The sequence below is a fragment of the Watersipora subatra genome, chromosome 10 (assembly GCF_963576615.1).
Source record: "Watersipora subatra chromosome 10, tzWatSuba1.1, whole genome shotgun sequence".
Classification (NCBI taxonomy): Eukaryota; Metazoa; Bryozoa; class Gymnolaemata; order Cheilostomatida; family Watersiporidae; genus Watersipora; species Watersipora subatra.
The window spans coordinates 48,745,847-48,760,760 of NC_088717.1; the positions used below are offsets into that span (position 1 = coordinate 48,745,847).

At 37.6% G+C, this 14,914-nt stretch overlaps 19 non-coding genes across 19 annotated transcripts; all 19 read left to right on the forward strand.

Annotated features, from left to right (window-relative positions):
* The first annotated feature begins 1,171 nt into the window (after positions 1–1,171).
* Positions 1,172–1,245, forward strand: Trnai-aau (transfer RNA isoleucine (anticodon AAU)). The gene has a single exon. It is a non-coding gene; the product is annotated as a tRNA-Ile (tRNA).
* Positions 1,246–1,919: 674 nt separating this feature from the next.
* Positions 1,920–1,993, forward strand: Trnai-aau (transfer RNA isoleucine (anticodon AAU)). The gene has a single exon. It is a non-coding gene; the product is annotated as a tRNA-Ile (tRNA).
* Positions 1,994–2,663: 670 nt separating this feature from the next.
* Trnai-aau (transfer RNA isoleucine (anticodon AAU)) lies at positions 2,664–2,737 on the forward strand. Its single transcript has one exon. It is a non-coding gene; the product is annotated as a tRNA-Ile (tRNA).
* A 1,434-nt stretch (positions 2,738–4,171) lies between these two features.
* On the forward strand, positions 4,172–4,245 carry Trnai-aau (transfer RNA isoleucine (anticodon AAU)). Its single transcript has one exon. It is a non-coding gene; the product is annotated as a tRNA-Ile (tRNA).
* Positions 4,246–4,549: 304 nt separating this feature from the next.
* Trnai-aau (transfer RNA isoleucine (anticodon AAU)) lies at positions 4,550–4,623 on the forward strand. Its single transcript has one exon. It is a non-coding gene; the product is annotated as a tRNA-Ile (tRNA).
* A 675-nt stretch (positions 4,624–5,298) lies between these two features.
* On the forward strand, positions 5,299–5,372 carry Trnai-aau (transfer RNA isoleucine (anticodon AAU)). The gene has a single exon. It is a non-coding gene; the product is annotated as a tRNA-Ile (tRNA).
* Positions 5,373–6,048: 676 nt separating this feature from the next.
* Positions 6,049–6,122, forward strand: Trnai-aau (transfer RNA isoleucine (anticodon AAU)). Its single transcript has one exon. It is a non-coding gene; the product is annotated as a tRNA-Ile (tRNA).
* A 305-nt stretch (positions 6,123–6,427) lies between these two features.
* Trnai-aau (transfer RNA isoleucine (anticodon AAU)) lies at positions 6,428–6,501 on the forward strand. The gene has a single exon. It is a non-coding gene; the product is annotated as a tRNA-Ile (tRNA).
* Positions 6,502–6,806: 305 nt separating this feature from the next.
* Positions 6,807–6,880, forward strand: Trnai-aau (transfer RNA isoleucine (anticodon AAU)). Its single transcript has one exon. It is a non-coding gene; the product is annotated as a tRNA-Ile (tRNA).
* Positions 6,881–7,177: 297 nt separating this feature from the next.
* Positions 7,178–7,251, forward strand: Trnai-aau (transfer RNA isoleucine (anticodon AAU)). The gene has a single exon. It is a non-coding gene; the product is annotated as a tRNA-Ile (tRNA).
* Positions 7,252–7,556: 305 nt separating this feature from the next.
* Trnai-aau (transfer RNA isoleucine (anticodon AAU)) lies at positions 7,557–7,630 on the forward strand. Its single transcript has one exon. It is a non-coding gene; the product is annotated as a tRNA-Ile (tRNA).
* A 305-nt stretch (positions 7,631–7,935) lies between these two features.
* Trnai-aau (transfer RNA isoleucine (anticodon AAU)) lies at positions 7,936–8,009 on the forward strand. The gene has a single exon. It is a non-coding gene; the product is annotated as a tRNA-Ile (tRNA).
* A 1,052-nt stretch (positions 8,010–9,061) lies between these two features.
* Positions 9,062–9,135, forward strand: Trnai-aau (transfer RNA isoleucine (anticodon AAU)). Its single transcript has one exon. It is a non-coding gene; the product is annotated as a tRNA-Ile (tRNA).
* Positions 9,136–9,432: 297 nt separating this feature from the next.
* On the forward strand, positions 9,433–9,506 carry Trnai-aau (transfer RNA isoleucine (anticodon AAU)). The gene has a single exon. It is a non-coding gene; the product is annotated as a tRNA-Ile (tRNA).
* A 1,054-nt stretch (positions 9,507–10,560) lies between these two features.
* On the forward strand, positions 10,561–10,634 carry Trnai-aau (transfer RNA isoleucine (anticodon AAU)). Its single transcript has one exon. It is a non-coding gene; the product is annotated as a tRNA-Ile (tRNA).
* Positions 10,635–11,302: 668 nt separating this feature from the next.
* On the forward strand, positions 11,303–11,376 carry Trnai-aau (transfer RNA isoleucine (anticodon AAU)). The gene has a single exon. It is a non-coding gene; the product is annotated as a tRNA-Ile (tRNA).
* Positions 11,377–12,806: 1,430 nt separating this feature from the next.
* Trnai-aau (transfer RNA isoleucine (anticodon AAU)) lies at positions 12,807–12,880 on the forward strand. The gene has a single exon. It is a non-coding gene; the product is annotated as a tRNA-Ile (tRNA).
* A 297-nt stretch (positions 12,881–13,177) lies between these two features.
* Trnai-aau (transfer RNA isoleucine (anticodon AAU)) lies at positions 13,178–13,251 on the forward strand. The gene has a single exon. It is a non-coding gene; the product is annotated as a tRNA-Ile (tRNA).
* A 1,048-nt stretch (positions 13,252–14,299) lies between these two features.
* Trnai-aau (transfer RNA isoleucine (anticodon AAU)) lies at positions 14,300–14,373 on the forward strand. Its single transcript has one exon. It is a non-coding gene; the product is annotated as a tRNA-Ile (tRNA).
* Positions 14,374–14,914: the final 541 nt, after the last annotated feature.

The window sequence follows — 14,914 nt, forward strand, 5'->3', positions numbered from 1 at the left end:
CATTTTGAAATCAAATATTTGAGTGACCACATCTTGTGGTCGGTTAGCTCAGTCTGCTAGAGCGTCAGCCTAATAAGCTGAATGTCATGGTTTCGAGCCCCATATCGGTCAACATTTTAGTTTTCTCTTTTCCAGTTCCTATTCAAAGGGCTTTTTGCTAATTTGATCGAACCTTCCTGTTGGTCAAAGTGTCAAGCTAGACTATTTGGATATCATTGAATGAAGCCTCATACTATCTAAGATGCTGGTCATTTTCTTTTGAAATCATATTTAAAGTTATTTTGTAATTTTGGCAGAATCGCTTAGCTGTTTGAAGTGTCAGTCAAAAAAGCTGAATGTTATTGGATCGACCCCGAAATTGGCTAACGTTTCAGTCAGCTCTTTTGAACTTATTTTTTTGGACATTCACATCATGTCGCCGATTAGCTCAGTTGGTTAGAGTGTTAGTCTAATAGGTGAATATCATGGGTTCAAGCCACATATCGGCCAACAGTTTAGGCGTCTCTATTTCAATTACTAATCAATGCGCTTTTGGCTAATCTGATCAACTTTCTCTGTTGGTCAAAGGGTCATGCTAATATGGTTGAATATCATTGACTCAAGCCCTATACTACCCAAGGATTTGGTAATCTCAATTTGAATTCGTATTCAAAGTGATTTGTTATTATGGCTGAATCCCTTAGTTGTTTGAAATGTCAGTCTAACAAGCTGAATATTATTGGATCGCCCTCAAAATTGGCTAACGTTTCAGTCAGCTCTTTCGAGCTTAAATATTTGGACAATCACATCATGTGGCCGATTAGCTCAGTTGGTTGGAGCGTCCGTCTAATAAGCTGAATGTCATGGGTTCGATCCCCATACTGGCCAACATTTTAGTTTTCTCTTTTCCAATTCCCATTCAAAAGGCTTTTTGCTAATTTGATCGAATTTCCCTGTTGGTCAAAGTATCAATCTAGATGATCTAAATATCATTGAATGAAGCCTCATACTATCTGAGATGCTAGTCATTTTCTTTTGAAATCGTATTTAAAGTTATTTTGAAATTATGGCGGAATCGCTTAGTTGTTTGAAGTGTCAGTCAAAAAGTTGAACAATATTGGATCGACCCCAAAACTGGCTAACGTTTCAGTCAGCTCTTTCCAACTTAAATATTTGGACAATCACATCATGTGGCCGATTAGCTCAGTTGGTTAGAGCGTCAGTCTAATAAGCTGAGTGTCATGGGTTCAAGCCCCATATCGGTCAAGAGTCTAGTCGTCCCTTTTCTAATTCAAGGCGCTTTTGGCTAATCTGATCAAATTTCTCTGTTGGTCAAAATGTCATGCAACTGAGTTGGCAATCATTGAATCAAGCCTTAGACTATTCAACGTTTGGTCATCACATTTCGAATTCGCATTTAAAGTTCTTTTGTTATTCTGGCCGAATCACCTAGTGGTTCGAAATGTCAGTCTAAAAAGCTGAATATCATTGGATCGACCCTTAAGTTGGCTAACGTTTTAGTCAGCTCATTTGAACTTATTTTTTTGGACAATCACATCATGTGGCCGATTAGCTCAGTTGGTTAGAGTGTTAGTCTAATAGGTGAATATCATGGGTTCAAGCCACATATCGGCACACAGTTTAGTCGTCTCTTTTCCAATTACTAATCAATGCGCTTTTGGCTAATCTGATCAACTTTCTCTGTTGGTCAAAGGGTCATTTTAATATGGTTGAATATCATTGACTCAAGCCCTATACTACCCAAGGATTTGGTAATCTCAATTTGAACTCGTATTCAAAGTGATTTGTTATTATTGCCGAATCGCTTCGTTGTTTGAAATGTCAGTCTAACAAGCCGAATATTATTGGATCGCCCTCAAAATTGGCTAACGTTTCAGTCAGCTCTTTCGAACTTAACTATTTGGACAATCACATCATGTGGCCGATTAGTTCAGTTGGTTAGAGCGTCAGTCTAATAAGCTGAATGTTATGGGTTCGAGCCCCGTATCGGTCAACAGTTGAGTTTTCTCTTTTCCTATTCAAGGCGCTTTTTACTAATCTGATCAAAGTTCCCTCTTGGTCAAAGTGTCAGGCTAATGAGTTGGATATCATTGAATAAAGCCTCATGCTATTTAAGATTTTGGTCATTTCATTTCGAATTTGTACTCAAAGTGCTTTTGTAATTATGGCCGAACCGCTTGGTTGTTTGAAATGTCAGTCTAAAGAGCTGAATACTATTGGATCGACCCTTAAGTTGGCTAACAATTCAGTCAGCTCATTTTGAAATCAATTTTTTGTACGACCACATCATGTGGCCGATTAGTTCAGTTGGTTAGAGCGTCGGTCTAATAAGTGAATGTCATGGGTTCCAGCCCCATATCGGTCAAGAGTCTAGTCGACCCTTTTCTAATTCAAGGCGCTTTTTGCTAATCTGATCAAATGTCCTTGTTGGTCAAAGTGTCAGGCTAACGAGTTGGATATCATTAAATGAAACTCATACTATCTAAAGTGTTAGTCATTTTCTCTTGAAATCGTTTTTAAAGTTAATTTGTAATTTTGGCAGAATCGCTTAGTTGTTTGAAGTGTCAGTCGTAAAGTGTCGAATGTTATTGGATCGGCCCCAAAACTGGCTAACGTTTCAGTCAGCTCTTTTGAACTTATTTTTTTGAACAATGACATCATGTGGCCGATTAGCTCAGTTGGTTAGAGCGTTAGTCTAATAAGCTGAATGTCATGGGTTCGAGCCCCATATTGGCCAACATTTTAGTTTTCTCTTTCCCAATTCCTATTCAAAGGGCTTTTTACTAATTTGTTCGAATTTCCCTGTTGCTCAAAGTGTAAAGCTAGATGATTTGGATATCATTGAATAAAACCTCATACTCTCTAAGATGCTCTTCATTTTCTTTTGAAATCTTTTTTAAAGTTATTTTGTAATTTTGGCAGAATCGCTTAGTTGTTTGAAGTGTCAGTCGTAAAATGCGAATGTTATTGGATCGACCCCAAAACTGGCTAACGTTTCAGTCAGCTCTTTTGAACTTATTTTTTTGGACAATCACATCATGTGGCTGATTAGCTCAGTTGGTTAGAGCGTCAGTCTAATAAACTAAATGTTCATGTGTTCGAGCCCCATTATGGCAAACATTTTAGTTTTCTCTTTCCCAATTCCTATTCAAAGGGCTTTTTACTAATTTGTTCGAATTTCCCTGATGCTCAAAGTGTCAATCTACATGATTTGGATATCATTGAATAAAACCTTATACTATCTAAGATGCTCTTCATTTTCTTTTGAAATCGTTTTTAAAGTTATTTTGTAATTTTGGCAGAATCGCTTAGTTGTTTGAAGTGTCAGTCGAAAAAGCTGAATGTTATTGGATCGACCCCAAAACTGGCTAACGTTTCAGTCAGCTCTTTTGAACATATTTTTTTGGACAATGACATCATGTGGCCGATTAGCTCAGTTGGTTAGAACGTCAGTCTAATAAGCTGAATGTCATGGGTTCGAGCCCCATACTGGCCAACATTTTAGTTTTCTCTTTTCCAATTCCTATTCAAAGGTCTTTTTGCTAATTTGATCGAATTTCCCTGTTGGTCAAAGTGTCAAGCTAGATGATTTGGATATCATTGAATAAAACCTCATACTATCTAAGATGCTTGTCATTTTCTTTTGAAATCGTTTTTAAAGTTATTTTGTAATTTTGGCAGAATCGCCTAGTTGTTTGAAGTGTCAGTCGAAAAAGCTGAATGTTATTGGATCGACCCCAAAACTGGCTAACGTTTCAGTCAGCTCTTTTGAACTTATTTTTTTGGACAATGACATCATGTAGCCGATTAGCTCAGTTGGTTAGAGCGTCATTCTAATAAGCTGAATGTCATGGGTTCGAGCCCCATATTGGAAAACAGTTTAGTTGTCTCTTTTCCTATTTAAAGCGCTTTTTACTAATCTGATCAAATTTCCCTGTTCGTCAGAGTATCATGACACTGAGTTGGCAATCATTGAATCAAGCCTTATACTATCCAATTTTGGTCATCTCATTTCGAAGTCGCATTTAAAGTTCTTTTGTTATTCTGGCCGAATCACCTAGTGGTTCGAAATGTCAGTCTAAAAAGCTGAAAATCATTGGATCGACCCTTAAGTTGGCTAACGTTTTAGTCAGCTCATTTGAACTTATTTTTTTGGACATTCACATCATGTAGCCGATTAGCTCAGTTGGTTAGAGCGTCAGTCTAATAAGCTGAATGTCATGGGTTCGAGCCCCATATCGGCCAACAGTTTAGTCGTCTCTTTTCCAATTACTAATCAATGCGCTTTTGGCTAATCTGATCAACTTTCCCTGTTGGTCAAAGGGTCATGTTAATATGGTTGAATATCATTGACTCAAGCCCTATACTACCCAAGGATTTGGTAATCTCAATTTGAATTTGTATTCAAAGTGATTTGTTATTATGGCCGAATCCCTTAGTTGTTTGATATGTCAGTCTAACAAGCTGAATATTATTGGATCGCCCTCAAAATTGGCTAACGTTTCAGTCAGCTCTTTCGAACTTAAATATTTGAACAATCACATCATGTGGCCGATTAGCTCAGTTGGTTAGAGCGTCCGTCTAATAAGCTGAATGTCATGGGTTCAAGCCCCATATTGGCCAACATTTTAGTTTTCTCTTTTCCAATTCCTATTCAAAGGGCTTTTTGCAAATTTGTTCGAATTTCCATGTTGCTCAAAGTGTCAAGCTAGATGATTTGAATATTATTCAATGAAGTCTCATACTATCTAAGATGCTGGTCATTTTCTTTTGAAATCGTATTTAAAGTTATTTTGTAATTATGGCAGAATCGCTTAGTTGTTTGAAGTGTCAGTCGAAAAAGCTGAATGTTATTGGAACGACGCCAAAATTGGCTAACGTTTCAGTCAGCTTTTTCGAACTTAAACATTTGGACAATAACATCATGTGGCCGATTAGCTCAGTTGGTTAGAGTGTTAGTCTAATAGGTGAATATCATGGGTTCAAGCCCCATATCGGTCAAGAGTCTAGTCGTCCCTTTTCTAATTCAAGGCGCTTTTTGCTAATCTGATCAAATGTCCCTGTTGGTCAAAGTGTCAGGCTAACGAGTTGGATATCATTAAATGAAGCTCATACTATCTAAAGTGTTGGTCATTTCCTCTTGAAATCGTTTTTAAAGTTAATTTGTAATTTTGGCAGAATCGCTTAGTTGTTTGAAGTGTCAGTCGTAAAATGCGAATGTTATTGGATCGACCCCAAAACTGGCTAACGTTTCAGTCAGCTCTTTTGAACTTATTTTTTTGGACAATCACATCATGTGGCCGATTAGCTCAGTTGGTTAGAGCGTCAGTCTAATAAGCTGAATGTCATGGGTTCGAGCCCCATATTGGCCAACATTTTAGTTTTCTCATTTCCAATTCCTATTCAAAGGGCTTTTTGCTAATTTGTTCGAATTTCCATGTTGCTCGAAGTGTCAAGCTAGATGATTTGAAAATTATTCAATGAAGTCTCATACTATCTAAGATGCTGGTCATTTTCTTTTGAAATCGTTTTTAAAGTTATTTTGTAATTATGGCAGAATCGCTTAGTTGTTTGAAGTGTCAGTCGAAAAAGCTGAATGTTATTGGAACGACGCCAAAATTGGCTAACGTTTCAGTCAGCTTTTTCGAACTTAAACATTTGGACAATCACATCATGTGGCCGATTAGCTCAGTTGGTTAGAGTGTCAGTCTAATAAGCTGAATATCATGGGTTCGAGCCCCATATTGGCAAACAGTTTAGTTGTCTCTTTTCCTATTCAAAGCGCTTTTTACTAATCTGATCAAATTTCCCTGTTCGTCAGAGTGTCATGACACTGAGTTGGCAATCATTGAATCAAGCCTTATACTATCTAATTTTGGTCATCTCATTTCGAAGTCGCATTTAAAATTCTTTTGTTATTCTGGCCGAATCACCTAGTGGTTCGAAATGTCACTCTAAAAAGCTGAATATCATTGGATCGACCCTTAAGTTGGCTAACGTTTTAGTTAGCGCATTTTGAAATCGAATATTTGGGCAACCTCATCTTGGGGCCGATTAGCTCAGTTGGTTGGAGCGTCAGTCTAATAAGCTGAATGTTATGGGTTCGATCCCCATATCGGTCAACATTTTAGTTTTCTCTTTTCCAGTTCCTATTCAAAGGGCTTTTTGCTAATTTGATCGAACTTTCCTGTTGGTGAAAGTGTCAAGCTAGACTATTTGGATATCATTGAAAGAAGCCTCATACTATCTAAGATGCTGGTCATTTTCTTTAGAAATCATATTTAAAGTTATTTTGTAATTTTGGCAGAATCGCTTAGTTGTTTGAAGTGTCAGTCGAAAAAGCTGAATGTTATTGGATCGACCCTAAAATTGGCTAACGTTTCAGTCCGCTCTTTTGAACTTGTTTTTTTGGACATTCACATCATGTCGCCGATTAGCTCAGTTGGTTAGAGCGTCAGTCTAATAAGCTGAATGTCATGGGTTCGAGCCCCATATTGGCCAACATTTTAGTTTTCTCTTTTCCAATTCCTATTCAAAGGGCTTTTTGCTAATTTGTTCGAATTTCCATGTTGCTCAAAGTGTCAAGCTAGATGATTTGAATATTATTCAATGAAGTCTCATACTATCTAAGATGCTGGTCATTTTCTTTTGAAATCGTTTTTAAAGTTATTTTGTAATTATGGCAGAATCGCTTAGTTGTTTGAAGTGTCAGTCGAAAAAGCTGAATGTTATTGGAACGACGCCAAAATTGGCTAACGTTTCAGTCAGCTTTTTCGAACTTAAACATTTGGACAATCACATCATGTGGCCGATTAGCTCAGTTGGTTAGAGTGTCAGTCTAATAAGCTGAATATCATGGGTTCGAGCCCCATATTGGCCAACAGTTTAGTTGTCTCTTTTCCTATTCAAAGCGCTTTTTACTAATCTGATCAAATTTCCCTGTTCGTCAGAGTGTCATGACACTGAGTTGGCAATCATTGAATCAAGCCTTATACTATCCAATTTTGGTCATCTCATTTCGAAGTCGCATTTAAAATTCTTTTGTTATTCTGGCCGAATCACCTAGTGGTTCGAAATGTCAGTCTAAAAAGCTGAATATCATTGGATCGACCCTTAAGTTGGCTAACGTTTTAGTTAGCGCATTTTGAAATCGAATATTTGGGCAACCTCATCTTGGGGCCGATTAGCTCAGTTGGTTGGAGCGTCAGTCTAATAAGCTGAATGTTATGGGTTCGATCCCCATATCGGTCAACATTTTAGTTTTCTCTTTTCCAGTTCCTATTCAAAGGGCTTTTTGCTAATTTGATCGAACTTTCCTGTTGGTGAAAGTGTCAAGCTAGACTATTTGGATATCATTGAAAGAAGCCTCATACTATCTAAGATGCTGGTCATTTTCTTTAGAAATCATATTTAAAGTTATTTTGTAATTTTGGCAGAATCGCTTAGTTGTTTGAAGTGTCAGTCGAAAAAGCTGAATGTTATTGGATCGACCCTAAAATTGGCTAACGTTTCAGTCCGCTCTTTTGAACTTGTTTTTTTGGACATTCACATCATGTCGCCGATTAGCTCAGTTGGTTAGAGCGTCAGTCTAATAAGCTGAATGTCATGGGTTCGAGCCCCATATTGGCCAACATTTTAGTTTTCTCTTTTCCAATTCCTATTCAAAGGGCTTTTTGCTAATTTGTTCGAATTTCCATGTTGCTCAAAGTGTCAAGCTAGATGATTTGAATATTATTCAATGAAGTCTCATACTATCTAAGATGCTGGTCATTTTCTTTTGAAATCGTTTTTAAAGTTATTTTGTAATTATGGCAGAATCGCTTAGTTGTTTGAAGTGTCAGTCGAAAAAGCTGAATGTTATTGGAACGACGCCAAAATTGGCTAACGTTTCAGTCAGCTTTTTCGAACTTAAACATTTGGACAATCACATCATGTGGCCGATTAGCTCAGTTGGTTAGAGTGTCAGTCTAATAAGCTGAATATCATGGGTTCGAGCCCCATATTGGCCAACAGTTTAGTTGTCTCTTTTCCTATTCAAAGCGCTTTTTACTAATCTGATCAAATTTCCCTGTTCGTCAGAGTGTCATGACACTGAGTTGGCAATCATTGAATCAAGCCTTATACTATCCAATTTTGGTCATCTCATTTCGAAGTCGCATTTAAAATTCTTTTGTTATTCTGGCCGAATCACCTAGTGGTTCGAAATGTCAGTCTAAAAAGCTGAATATCGTTGGATCGACCCTTAAGTTGGCTAACGTTTTAGTCAGCTCATTTGAACTTATTTTTTTGGACATTCACATCATGTCGCCGATTAGCTCAGTTGGTTAGAGTGTTAGTCTAATAGGTGAATATCATGGGTTCAAGCCACATATCGGCACACAGTTTAGTCGTCTCTTTTCCAATTACTAATTAATGCGCTTTTGGCTAATCTGATCAACTTTCTCTGTTGGTCAAAGGGTCATGTTAATATGGTTGAATATCATTGACTCAAGCCCTATACTACCCAAGGATTTGGTAATCTCAATTTGAATTCGTATTCAAAGTGATTTGTTATTATGGCCGAATCCCTTAGTTGTTTGAAATGTCAGTCTAACAAGCTGAATATTATTGGATCGCCCTCAAAATTGGCTAACGTTTCAGTCAGCTCTTTCGAACTTAAATATTTGGACAATCACATCATGTGGCCGATTAGCTCAGTTGGTTAGAGTGTCCGTCTAATAAGCTGAATGTCATGGGTTCGAGCCCCATATTGGTCAACATTTTAGTTTTCTCTTTTCCAATTCCTATTCAAAAGGCTTTTTGCTAATTTGTTCGAATTTCCATGTTGCTCAAAGTGTAAAGCTAGATGATTTGAATATTATTGAATGAAGTCTCATACTATCTAAGATGCTGGTCATTTTCTTTTGAAATCGTATATAAAGTTATTTTGTAATTATGGCAGAATCGCTTAGTTGTTTGAAGTGTCAGTCGAAAAAGCTGAATGTTATTGGAACGACGCCAAAATTGGCTAACGTTTCAGTCAGCTCTTTCGAACTTAAACATTTGGACAATCACATCATGTGGCCGATTAGCTCAGTTGGTTAGAGTGTCAGTCTAATAAGCTGAATGTCATGGGTTCGAGCCCCATATTGGCCAACAGTTTAGTTGTCTCTTTTCCTATTCAAAGCGCTTTTTACTAACCTGATCAAATTTCCCTGTTCGTCAGAGTGTCATGACACTGAGTTGGCAATCATTGAAACAAGCCTTATACTATCCAATTTTGGTCATCTCATTTCGAAGTCGCATTTAAAGTTCTTTTGTTATTATGGCCGAATCACCTAGTGGTTCGAAATGTCAGTCTAAAAAGCTGAATATCATTGGATCGACCCTTAAGTTGGCTAACGTTTTAGTCAGCTCATTTTGAAATCGAATATTTGGACAACCTCATCTTGGGGCCGATTAGCTCAGTTGGTTAGAGCGTCAGTCTAATAAGCTGAATGTTATGGGTTCGAGCCCCATATCGGTCAACAGTTTAGTTTTCTCTTTTCCAGTTCCTATTCAAAGGGCTTTTTGCTAATTTGATCGAACTTTCCTGTTGGTGAAAGTGTCAAGCTAGACTATTTGGATATCATTGAAAGAAGCCTCATACTATCTAAGATGCTGGTCATTTTCTTTAGAAATCATATTTAAAGTTATTTTGTAATTTTGGCAGAATCGCTTAGTTGTTTGAAGTGTCAGTCGAAAAAGCTGAATGTTATTGGATCGACCTCAAAATTGGCTAACGTTTCAGTCAGCTCCTTTGAACTTATTTTTTTGGACATTCACATCATGTGGCCGATTAGCTCAGTTGGTTAGAGTGTTAGTCTAATAGGTGAATATCATGGGTTCAAGCCACATATCGGCCAACAGTTTAGTCGTCTCTTTTCCAATTACTAATCAATGCGCTTTTGGCTAATCTGATCAACTTTCCCTGTTGCTCAAAGGGTCATGTTAATTTGGTTGAATATCATTGACTCAAGCCCTATACTACCCAAGGATTTGGTAATCTCAATTTGAATTCGTATTCAAAGTGATTTGTTATTATGGCCGAATATCTTAGTTGTTTGAAATGTCAGTCTAACAAGCTGAATATTATTGGATCGCCCTCAAAATTGGCTAACGTTTCAGTCAGCTCTTTCGAACTTAAATATTTGGACAATCACATCATGTGGCCGATTAGCTCAGTTGGTTAGAGCGCCCGTCTAATAAGCTGAATGTCATGGGTTCAAGCCCCATAGCGGTCAAGAGTCTAGTCGTCCCTTTTCTAATTCAAGGCGCTTTTTGCTAATCTGATCAAATTTCTCTGTTGGTCAAAATGTCATGCAACTGAGTTGGCAATCATTGAATCAAGCCTTATACTATTCAACGTTTGGTCATCACATTTCGAATTCGCATTTAATGTTCTTTTGTTATTCTGGCCGAATCACTTAGTGGTTTGAGATGTCAGTCTAAAAAGCTGAATACCATTGGATCGACCGTTAAGTTGGCTAGCAATTCAGTCAGCTCATTTTGAAATCAAATATTTGGACAACCTCATCTTGGGACCGATTAGCTCAGTTGGCTAGAGCGTCAGTCTAATAAGCTGAATGTTATGGGTTCGAGCCCCGTATCGGTCAACAGTTTAGTTTTCTTTTTTCCTATTCAATGCGCTTTTTACTAATCTGATCAAAGTTCCCTCTTGGTCAAAGTGTCAGGTTAATGAGTTGGATATCATTGAATAAAGCCTCATGCTATTTAAGATTTTGGTCATTTCATTTCGAATTTGTACTCAAAGTGCTATTGTAAAAATGGCCGACCGCTTGGTTGTTTGAAATGTCAGTCTAAAGAGCTGAATACCATTGGATCGACCCTTAAGTTGGCTAACAATTCAGTCAGCCCATTTTGAAATCAAATTTTTGAACCACCACGTCATGTGGCCGATTAGTTCAGTTGGTTAGAGCGTCGGTCTAATAAGTGAATGTCATGGGTTCAAGCCCCATATCGGTCAAGAGTCTAGTCGTCCCTTTTCTAATTCAAGGCGCTTTTTGCTAATCTGATCAAATGTCCCTGTTGGTCAAAGTGTCAGGCTAACGAGTTGGATATCATTAAATGAAGCTCATACTATCTAAAGTGTTGGTCATTTTCTCTTGAAATCGCTTTTAAAGTTAATTTGTAATTTTGGCAGAATCGCTTAGTTGTTTGAAGTGTCAGTCGTAAAATGCGAATGTTATTGGATCGACCCCAAAACTGGCTAACGTTTCAGTCAGCTCTTTTGAACTTATTTTTTTGGACAATCACATCATGTGGCCGATTAGCTCAGTTGGTTAGAGCGTCAGTCTAATAAGCTGAATGTCATGGGTTCGAGCCCCATATTGGCCAACATTTTAGTTTTCTCTTTTCCAATTCCTATTCAAAGGGCTTTTTGCTAATTTGTTCGAATTTCCATGTTGCTCAAAGTGTCAAGCTAGATGATTTGAATATTATTCAATGAAGTCTCATACTATCTAAGATGCTGGTCATTTTCTTTTGAAATCGTATTTAAAGTTATTTTGTAATTATGGCAGAATCGCTTAGTTGTTTGAAGTGTCAGTCGAAAAAGCTTAATGTTATTGGAACGACGCCAAAATTGGCTAACGTTTCAGTCAGCTTTTTCGAACTTAAACATTTGGACAATGACATCATGTGGCCGATTAGCTCAGTTGGTTAGAGTGTCAGTCTAATAAGCTGAATGTCATGGGTTCGAGCCCCATATTGGCAAACAGTTTAGTTGTCTCTTTTCCTATTCAAAGCGCTTTTTACTATTCCGATCAAATTTCCCTGTTCGTCAGAGTGTCATGACACTGAGTTGGCAATCATTGAATCAAGCCTTATACTATCCAATTTTGGTCATCTCATTTCGAAGTCGCATTTAAAATTCTTTTGTTATTCTGGCCGAATCACCTAGTGGTTCGAAATGTCAGTCTAAAAAGCTGAATATCATTGGATCGACCCTTAAGTTGGCTAACGTTTTAGTCAGCTCATTTGAACTTATTTTTTTGGACATTCACATCATGTCGCCGATTAGCTCAGTTGGTTAGAGTGTTAGTCTAATAGGTGAATATCATGGGTTCAAGCCACATATCGGCACACAGTTTAGTCGTCTCTTTTCCAATTACTAATTAATGCGCTTTTGGCTAATCTGATCAACTTTCTCTGTTGGTCAAAGGGTCATGTTAATATGGTTGAATATCATTGACTCAAGCCCTCTACTACCCAAGGATTTGGTAATCTCAATTTGAATTCGTATTCAAAGTGATTTGTTATTATGGCCGAATCCCTTAGTTGTTTGAAATGTCAGTCTAACAAGCTGAATATTATTGGATCGCCCTCAAAATTGGCTAACGTTTCAGTCAGCTCTTTCGAACTTAAATATTTGGACAATCACATCATGTGGTCGATTAGCTCAGTTGGTTAGAGCGTCCGTCTAATAAGCTGAATGTCATGGGTTCGAGCCCCATATTGGTCAACATTTTAGTTTTCTCTTTTCCAATTCCTATTCAAAAGGCTTTTTGCTAATTTGTTCGAATTTCCATGTTGCTCAAAGTGTAAAGCTAGATGATTTGAATATTATTGAATGAAGTCTCATACTATCTAAGATGCTGGTCATTTTCTTTTGAAATCGTATTTAAAGTTATTTTGTAATTATGGCAGAATCGCTTAGTTGTTTGAAGTGTCAGTCGAAAAAGCTGAATGTTATTGGAACGACGCCAAAATTGGCTAACGTTTCAGTCAGCTCTTTCGAACTTAACATTTGGACAATCACATCATGTGGCCGATTAGCTCAGTTGGTTAGAGTGTCAGTCTAATAAGCTGAATGTCATGGGTTCGAGCCCCATATTGGCCAACAGTTTAGTTGTCTCTTTTCCTATTCAAAGCGCTTTTTACTAACCTGATCAAATTTCCCTGTTCGTCAGAGTGTCATGACACTGAGTTGGCAATCATTGAAACAAGCCTTATACTATCCAATTTTGGTCATCTCATTTCGAAGTCGCATTTAAAGTTCTTTTGTTATTATGGCCGAATCACCTAGTGGTTCGAAATGTCAGTCTAAAAAGCTGAATATCATTGGATCGACCCTTAAGTTGGCTAACGTTTTAGTCAGCTCATTTTGAAATCGAATATTTGGACAACCTCATCTTGGGGCCGATTAGCTCAGTTGGTTAGAGCGTCAGTCTAATAAGCTGAATGTTATGGGTTCGAGCCCCATATCGGTCAACAGTTTAGTTTTCTCTTTTCCTATTCAAGGCGCTTTTTACTAATCTGATCAAAGTTCCCTCTTGGTCAAAGTGTCAGGCTAATGAGTTGGATATCATTGAATGAAGCCTCATGCTATTTAAGATTTTGGTCATTTCATTTCGAATTTGTACTCAAAGTGCTTTTGTAATTATGGCCGAACCGCTTGGTTGTTTGAAATGTCAGTCTAAAGAGCTGAATACTATTGGATCGACCTTTAAGTTGGCTAACAATTCAGTCAGCTCATTTTGAAATCAAATTTTTGAACGACCACATCATGTGGTCGATTAGTTCAGTTGGTTAGAGTGTCGGTCTAATAAGTGAATGTCATGGGTTCAAGCCCCATATCGTTCAAGAGTCTAGTCGTCCCTTTTCTAATGCAAGGCGCTTTTTGCTAATCTGATCAAATGTCCCTGTTGGTCAAAGTGTCAGGCTAACGAGTTGGATATCATTAAATGAAACTCATACTATCTAAAGTGTTGGTCATTTTCTCTTGAAATCGTTTTTAAAGTTAATTTGTAATTTTGGCAGAATCGCTTAGTTGTTTGAAGTGTCAGTCGTAAAATGCGAATGTTATTGGATCGACCCAAAAACTGGCTAACGTTTCAGTCAGCTCTTTTGAACTTATTTTTTTGAACAATGACATCATGTGGCCGATTAGCTCAGTTTGTTAGAGTGTCAGTCTAATAAGCTGAATGTCATGGGTTCGAGCCCCATACTGGCCAACATTTTAGTTTTCTCTTTTCCAATTCCCATTCAAAAGGCTTTTTGCTAATTTGATCGAATTTCCCTGTTGATCAAAGTATCAATCTAGATGATCTAAATATCATTGAATGAAGCCTCATACTATCTGAGATGCTGGTCATTTTCTTTTGAAATCGTATTTAAAGTTATTTTGAAATTATGGCGGAATCGCTTAGTTGTTTGAAGTGTCAGTCGAAAAAGTTGAACAATATTGGATCGACCCCAAAACTGGCTAACGTTTCAGTCAGCTCTTTCGAACTTAAATATTTGGACAATCACATCATGTGGCCGATTAGCTCAGTTGGTTAGAGCGTCAGTCTAATAAGCTGAGTGTCATGGGTTCAAGCCCCATATCGGTCAAGAGTCTAGTCGTCCCTTTTCTAATTCAAGGCGCTTTTTGCTAATCTGATCAAATTTCTCTGTTGGTCAAAATGTCATGCAACTGAGTTGGCAATCATTGAATCAAGCCTTAGACTATTCAACGTTTGGTCATCACATTTCGAATTCGCATTTAAAGTTCTTTTGTTATTCTGGCCGAATCACCTAGTGGTTGGAAATGTCAGTCTAAAAAGCTGAATATCATTGGATCGACCCTTAAGTTGGCTAACGTTTTAGTCAGCTCATTTGAACTTATTTTTTTGAACAATGACATCATGTGGCCGATTAGCTCAGTTTGTTAGAGTGTCAGTCTAATAAGCTGAATGTCATGGGTTCGAGCCCCATACTGGCCAACATTTTAGTTTTCTCTTTTCCAATTCCTATTCAAAGGGCTTTTTGCAAATTTGTTCGAATTTCCATGTTGCTCAAAGTGTCAAGCTAGATGATTTGAATATTATTCAATGAAGTCTCATACTATCTAAGATGCTGGTCATTTTCTTTTGAAATCGTATTTAAAGTTATT